General features: G+C 34.6%; 1 long non-coding RNA gene across 1 annotated transcript; it reads right to left on the reverse strand.

The window, feature by feature from the left end:
- Window positions 1-2132: 2132 nt before the first annotated feature.
- LOC130051071 (uncharacterized) lies at window positions 2133-6343 on the reverse strand. Its single transcript, XR_008799488.1, has 6 exons — window positions 6110-6343; window positions 5704-5799; window positions 5080-5181; window positions 4443-4563; window positions 3582-3798; window positions 2133-2303 (listed from the first exon to the last, which is right to left on the reverse strand). It is a non-coding gene; the product is annotated as an uncharacterized LOC130051071 (long non-coding RNA).
- Window positions 6344-8953: the final 2610 nt, after the last annotated feature.

Genomic DNA, 8953 nt, shown 5'->3' on the forward strand with positions numbered 1-8953 from the left:
GATATGGGTTCACAGTGGATATGACCGGCCAATATGTTTTCTTACTCCTCCTAAGTATATGATCCCAACTTTGGTGTGTTTAAAGGCCCGCCTTCGCTCTTCTCTTAATTTTGTATCCCTTATGGGATTCATGAGATTGGTCACTGTCCGTTATCTTCTACTGTTTGTGTTTTATGTTTAGGTGAGTAAGAGATTTTGTTCCTGATATAAGGTATTTATTTTTTTGACATAGATGTTTTTATGACGAGAGGACCACCATTATTGTGAGGAACGCATGTAAATGAGTGTGGCCGGTCGACAGGGGATGCTTACCTGTCCAAGGCACCTGGACCTACCTATGGTATATTCAGAGGTCCGTATTTTCCAAACTCCTTATTCTGTATTCCTTGTAAGTGTTCTGTTTGACTCAGTAGTTTTCGATCATCTAAATTCTAAACCATTATTGTATCAGTAAAGGTGATTGTAAGGAAATTTCATCGCATATGTAATAACAAACGAATGAGCCAATGTATCTAAAATTTTATTACAGTTTGGATTACATTTTTAAAAGACTCATGTTTAATCCTGCAAAACGTGTAAAAATTGTTCTGTGATATTCCAACAATGTAACAATATGATATATATAACCAGGGCTATATATAATGCTCATATAAAGACATGGTAGAAAATTAGATATACCCATCAGGTCAAATGCGCTATTTAGCAATGTAACCAAAAATTTAAAAAATATGAATATTATATTTTTTCTAAGCAATGAATGTTTATCATGACGAATATTTAGACGGTTCATCCATGATCCACACTCTGGTGTGTCCAGGGTTCCATGTTTGCCCAACTATCTAATTTGTATTGCTTGTGGGATTTATGAGATTGGTCACTGTTCGTTATTTTCAGCTTTCAAAGCTTCAAATTTGAGAAATGTAAATCTGCATAATGCTCCCCGTATGTAAAACAGTCATATACCTAGGTTTGATAATATGTGATTTCAAGAATGTACGGATCTAGATTTAAATACAGTTTTAATTGTGTATATTGTTTATGCAGTACATTAGATCGTCTCTTGTAGTTAGTTAACTGAAGCTTTGGTGTTTTCCGTCGCGTTGCATATCATTCAGTCATATCTCAGTGGTGATTAAAAATCCAAACTCTAAACAGGCGTTGAAAATTTCTATTAGCCGTGGCTTACTACTTCGAGTTTCATCTTTTCAAAACATTGGATAAATGAAAAAATCACAAATAAAACATGCATGATGGTTAAGTCCATGAGGAAACAAAGATTCAACCAATAATTTCGACTCCACCATGCCTAAATAAAATATTTTATTCAAACAAAACGTAATTTTCTCACAAGTTGACCACATATTATTACAACACGCATTTTATCTTTTATTTACGATGACAGTATATCGTGTATCGTCATATAGTTATCACATGTATACACTCCTCAACATATTGATAGCAATTAAGTTTAATATCTACATCTTAAATCGAATGCACACAATTATGTGTCCGTCCTGTTGGTTGGTTTCCTGTGGAATTAATTTTTTCTGGAGCCGATTATGTACGATACACCTCCTGTAATGTATTGCATTCAAAACTATTCATTGATGTATTCAATAAAATGAAACGATGTATGGTTCTATGATATCTTCAATCATAAATTGTACCGTGATCCGGGTTAGAATAGGTCCTCAGTATCCCTGCTTGTCGTAAGAGGCGACTAAACGGGGCGGTCCTTCGGATAAGACAACATAACCCGAGGCCCTGTGTCACAGCAGGTGTGACAGAATAAAGACCCCCTGCTCAAAAGTTGTAAGCTCCAATCATAGGCCTAAATTTTGAAGTCCTTCACCGGCATTGGTGACGTCTCCATCTGAGTAAGAAATTCTCAAGATGGACATAAAACAATTTACAATCAATCAATTGCCATGCAGATATTTAGTAAATGAGTTGACTGTGTTTGAACTGATCAGGTATTTCCTCCGTATATTCTTGATTAGCATTGCTAATGGTTTACAATGATATGGTGATTGTTATTTTTCTGGTCATTTAGAACGAACGAGTTCTGAACGAAAATCAATGATCAATTGAAAGAGACGAACTGAGAATAAATACCATGAGAACGTTTTGTCATCCTGTGGCACTTTTCAGTTTCAGTTCACCATAGGGAATGCGGGTTCTGCATCAACTACATCATTTGAGCTTGGGGTGAAAAACTCTACTATGAATACTTCTGAATCCTACTAGTTGCGGGGGTACTGATGAATTCTGATCATCCTTTGGAATATCAGTGTTAGAATGTGCTTATAAAAAGGAAAATGATAAAAATCACATCAAATACGGACAAAATATACAAGTGTGGCTAGAATCTAAGTTCCATGCAATAAGTGACACCTGCACAATCATCAACACCGTTGTTTAAATGTTTTAAACATGCATAATCAGGGAAAAAAACTCAAATGCATTTTTTTAAAATTCCAGTAGGGTTTCTTACATGGATTCTACGAAAATGAAAATGGGTGATGCCAAAACTCAGACCGGATAATGGACGGCTTGTGATGGTAGGTTGTCATAAAAAAACTTAAATCCACAAAAAGAACAAAAGAAAAAATAGATAGATTAAGAGAAAAGAATAAACCTACAAAAACCTAAGTCCAAAAAAAGACTAGAATTAGAAGTCAATTTTTCAAAGTTTAGTACATATTTTCTGGCCACCAACTCGACAAAAGATTTAAAATGCCCATCCAATTAAAACAAAATCCCCCCTTTGCTTAACTAGATCTATAAAGATAAATCATGTCCTCAAAAATTTTTCTCCAAGCACAGGTTTTTTAAAACGAAAATGTGTTTGATTAAGCTAGATATTCTGAAGATAATTGAAATTGAAATCTGATTATACTTCAAATACTTGATATACATAATCATATATCATATCAAATTTAAAGCAAACGGATGTGATGTTTGAAAATGGTTTGCCTATGTGATCGAATTATGCAAAGTGAAAGTTCATGCATGTACCGATATCCTGCGAATGTGTTAAACCCAAAAGAAGTACCGCGTTTTAGCAAACCCAACTAAAATAAGCCAACTTTTAAAATTTAAATTACATGGTGGATTCATTGAACACTTTCCAACAAACCAAGCCATTGATGTATTGCAGACTGATAACAAATGCATGTGGTTCTCTGACATTCAGAAGTTTTTCTGTCACATTTGGGATTGGGCTGTAATGAGCTGGTTTCGAAAAACTGATGTGCTTATAATGGACCTACACTTTTCTGATCTGAATTGATATTAATTCAGATGATGTTGTCTTGCATCCATTATATCAGTTAAAACAATTGAATTAAATTTGATATTTCAAACGTAAAGATCTAACATCAACTAAAAATTGGATTCGATTAAGATATTTTAAAAATATTTTTCATATCTAAAGCCGTTCTGATCTTCTTAATAAGTTACCCTATTCATGTTTATCACATTTAGTATTAAATAACAACAAGCAATATGTAACGGAAAAACGCAAGTATCATAAAGATAGGCACTATGTCGTCCGTAGCTACGGAGACTGGAAAGCTTACATTGTCATTCCTCGGAATGATAAGTGGTTAACGGATAAGAGTAACAGAGTGAGACACCAGTCCATCACAGTCTAAGCTCTCCCTCCAACCGAAGACAATACTAATTCAATGTACAGCCGAGTGAACTGGAGTGGCAGTCGTGGTATGTCCAGTGGGCAGGGCGCAAATCATCAAATGGCGATATTGCTCCTTCTCTTACTGTTGATGTAATGCTTATCTGTAACAAAGAAGAAACAATTTGGAGCAGTCAACATAGCACTACATTTCATTCCACTGTACCATCTCATTTCCCTGTATTAGAAGCCTTGTGTTAAAATCAACATTATTGTGGTCTCATAGTTAACATAATGTGGATTTAATACTGCTCTTTATGTTATAGAATTGTTAAGCAATATGAGTGAGGTGTTGTGTGAATACCACATAGATGTACGAAATAAATGATTAATTCCAGATGAGGAAAGGAATTTTTGTGAATTTGCATGCATACACATTAAATTGTTATTTACAATACTTAAATATTGACCATGTATCGTATATATAATATGGGTTGTATATTAAGATTTGACATTAATTGCATGCAAAGATGAAGTCACAAGCCTTGTAGTTATGTTCTGTATTTGGAGTTTACTTTTTGAATGTTTAATAACATCAAATATAACGCGAGAAAATTTCAGACAAATAATTCATAATCAGAAAAGTAGTGGCCAAATATAAAGGAAACTCGAGAAATAATTATATTCTTTGACTCTAACATGTTTTAAGATAGTCTCTAATTCAAATCCTCAGCATTTCGCCAGTTTCATATAAAATCTTAAAATTTAAAACATCCATTTTCCCTCCATAAGTTGGTGCTCGATTTACCTCGTGCTATCCAGTATTCATCATTTATACACCCTTCTCAACATATTGTCCTTGAAATATATTTGGGGATGGTGTAACCAGCAGAATTTGAAGTGATTTCATATCTTCCAAACAGGTTATGCTATAAGTAAATCAGTATAGAATTATGTCTGACAACACATCGATTGATTTTGATAACCAGTAGATTGATATCTTAGAACCATAAACAGGGTGGTATATTATTTTAAAAATGTTAATACTATACTTTTCATTATTTTTGAATGGTATTACATACTCGTATTTTTGGTTTAAATAAAAATTGAAACTTTGTAACAACACAATTTCTTAAATCCTGAAAAGTGGAATATATTTTAACAGGAAAAAACAAACATACGACGGTATTTTTACGTATAGGTTAATGCCCGAGTACCTATCCATTCCATAAAAGTAATGAAGTAATGGGACCGAGGCCTCGAAGGGTACATTGCGTGTAAGGATTGAACAGTACGATACTCGTACCCACTTAAATTGACCCACTTAAATTTCAGTATCTTATAGAAGACAGATAATTTCTTTTATGCATTATGAATATACATCTTAATATTATATAAGCAAGGACGCTGTATATTATTTTCATATAGAACATCTGTTTAATTACTTCAACAGATGTCATCAACGCCAGCGGCGTAGTGGATAGAGCTTCTGAATTATGTGCCGAATGTAGAATGCTCGAATCCCATCTGTGTGTCTGGATTTTAATCTGAAATGAAAATGTTCACGATATTTTGGTAAAATGTAAAAGCTCCATAGTGATAAAGAGGTATTGAAATTTGTACATACAGAAAATGATAAAAATCGACTCAACAGAACAATGTTATGTAGTTGTCTGAAAATCTGTATAATATGATGACACTACAGGTGGATTTCAAACTAAAATACTTGTACTTTTTTGTGATATCAAGTCACCATGAACTTAAAGGCATGAATTAGTATTATGCTTTATCAAAATGAAATTTGGCCACAATATAAATGACTAGAAATAGCTTATACATTCACTTTCATACAGTTGTATTATTTCTGAATTGATTGGCTTCCCAGATGAATATAAAATTGAGAATAAGACAAACGCGGACTACTGGAAACATCAGAAGTTGGATCAGGTGCATATGAGGATACCTGCCGTGTGTCTTATATCTTGACCATGTAAGCAAAGCAATCCATAGGCAAAATCAGTATATCAGGAACGGTGTAACAAACGGTATGAAAAACCGGCAACACTAACCCGCCCGTCAGTATCTGGCACCGATCCAAAGAAAAAACCCACAGCAGACCACGCCATTGTTTACCCAACAGTCACATCTTCTTCTTTTCTGATGTCCTGAAATGTTCAAATACGATAATAGAAATAAATAATAAAATAATATTGAAAACTTACCGTATTACATGTTTGTGATTATTGTCGTCATTGTAATAAGTGTAATAAACATGAAAATAATGTGATTTTTTATTCGATCCCTCATCTCACCAGACGTACAAAATACGCCATCATAAACACATACCTTATAGACACCAAACAAAAGGTGAACTTGTACATAACAAGTAAACGTGTAACTTTTTACATAGTTACGTAAAGGATGTTTTGCTTTATAGCAGCCTATTCCATAGAGAGAGAAAATAGTTTTACTCACCAGAATTGACAAATGGAATATAAATACACACCAGAGTTGAATATATGGATATAAAGGCCCATCAGCGCTGAAGACAGGGATGCATGTCTACTACGGTCTCTAGGTAGCAGTGCATTGGTGAATCTTCCATGGTTTTATTGATTTGTGAGCTGTTCTAATTGATCACTTTTCATTTTATACAGTGTGTCCGTTTGATGGATTTCAATACATGAATGAAAAAAGTTCTTGCTGTTTTATAATATTACATTGCGGAAATTTATTTGAAATGTATAAAGGTATCATCATATTTCCTAATCACATGACGATATGCTACTTTTGAGACAATAACTAACACTAAATTGTTGTACAAGTTGACCCCAGGTAAAAATCACAACTTTACAATTAATCAGGATCACGCAAAGATTCAGTTGACTCGTATTGTCAGCTGTATGAGAATGATGACTGTTTCCACGTTCTAATGACAACACCTTAATCAGCGGCATATCAAACAAGACAGATCTGAGTATGTAGACAGATGTCAGATGTCTGTAATGTTTAAAAGTCATTCGAAATCGCATCAAATTAGATCCTACTCACGGTACACAATGGTATGTGGGACAAATTGTTAACATTAGAGATGTATCTGCACACACACACACACACACACACACACACATACGTGCATAATGCCGAAACTCACTACACAAGACTTTACACCTGAAACTCACTACACTATGTTCTAGTTATGCTAACCAGAATATAAATTCATTTTTACGTAATGTGGGACATCTGTATATTGTTCTGATACTTGAAATATAGAAAAGCCGTCTCTAAAAATATTGAATTTACACCGGATACCTACGACACGGTGTCACATGACTCATGTGAACACACACGGGAAACTCACTACAGAGTGTTTAAACGTGATATATTACCCGAAAGTCACTACATTTAGTCTGGCGATTGATTGAGAGCACAGGAAACTCAAGCATTTCAACCATTTTCAAAAAAACAAAACAAAACCCAACAATTTTTATTTTACAGTATCCCCCTTTACAGCAAACAGGACTATTCCGGATACTAAAGTAAAGGGGGGGGGGGGTCTTTACTTTGGTATACGGAATAGTCCTGTTCGCTATAATTTACATGTGTTTATTGAAATAAAATCCCAGTCTTTTATGCATTGTTTTACTTCAGTTTATCACAAAATATTATCCGGAAAGTTGGTACCTTTAAAAGAACTATTTTTTTTTATATATATCAGACGATATGGCTTCTCGGCCAGTGCACGAGGTTGTGTTTAGCAATGAATATTTTCATATTTCAATGACCTTCATATCCGAAGAAGAGCCTTGGTTTGAAGTGTCACATTGTAACCTATATATTTGATCATAAGTTATATTAATTAAAGGTATTTGATGTTCTACCAAGGAGTGGATGCAAGGGTTGGAGGACGTGTACCAATCCTCAGAGGCAATGGGTCTAAATAGAACGGCGTTATGCCTTCAGTGCGTCCATGGTTAAGCCCTGGTGGGGCATGGGATGAGACACCTGGTGTTGTAGCGTATACCCCCTTCAGTAGGTTCATCCTCCGGAAAATCTGCTTTATGCCTAGCCATTTAGTAATTACTTTCAGAGAATTTAGGATAATGGAGGATCCAGATGGATATTTACGTCCTAGGTTGAAAATTTAAAACGTTTCTATTTACCATTTTATTAATCGTCTATCATTGTATGAAAGTCCTTTTAAATTGAGATTAAACTATTTTTTTTATATGTTTGGTATAAAAGTAAGGAAAAACTCCTATTTTTTTCCCCGACATAAATTGTGAAAAAGGTTCATTTATCATTCGACAATATAGGGTCTTTCATCGAATCACGAATACTGGTTCAATATCCGTTTTTAACATTTTCTATGTCACAGTATAAGTTGGATTTTATAATATGTCCTGTGTTACACAATAATATCAAATAAAAATAAGGTCTGATGAAAAGACGAAGAGTGGATATTGAAAATGTACATATACAGTAAATGTATTCGTCTGCTCATGCATTGTGTCCTTGTACAGAGTACAAGAATAGCTTTTCCCCCAAGCTATTTACCCCCCCCACCCCGAAATTCTGGCTATAAAGCAACCCTACCACATCCACCGGAAACCTGGCTAACTATCAGTATTACCCCTAAATAAATTTGGCTATATAGCAAAATGCATCTTATTAAAAAATGATCCTTCATAAGCGCAATGAGCATTCAATTCAGTAGTTGAACGACTGCCAAAAGAATTTACCCCTTTAATCAATATATCAAAGATATTAATGAAATTGCAACCAACCACGTATGTGTATTGTAGGGAAGTTTCACTACTAGGGCTAGGGGATATAGCCACCCCTCAAAGGGGGTGACTCACTAAATACCATAGCCAGTCTTCCGATGGAAATCCAGACCAATCACGAAGGAGGGAGGCTCACTATTGATAAGTGTGGGGTGGGTGTGGGTGTGGGGGGTCTAACTATATTGCCAGACTCCTCCGGGGGAGGGGGGCTTACTATATATAGCCAATTTTCCGGGGGGAGTCTCATTATATAATACCGGTAATTAATATTAAGCAGATCTAAACAAGGTGTTCAGTCTATGAATCACCAAATCAACGTAAACTCAAATAATTCAAGACATCTTTAAGCATTTGAAAATATCAATTCATTTGATGCGCGCAACAATTCAATTGAAGATCTCTTCAAATAATTAATAATATCTACTATTCTAATTTCTAGCGCGCATTGATTAAATTGTTTATATTGCTCTGATACTTAAAATATAGAAAATCCGTCTTTAACAAAATTGAATTTTCACCTGATACCTACGAC

This window comes from Ostrea edulis, chromosome 10 (assembly GCF_947568905.1).
Source record: "Ostrea edulis chromosome 10, xbOstEdul1.1, whole genome shotgun sequence".
NCBI classification, from domain to species: domain Eukaryota; kingdom Metazoa; phylum Mollusca; class Bivalvia; order Ostreida; family Ostreidae; genus Ostrea; species Ostrea edulis.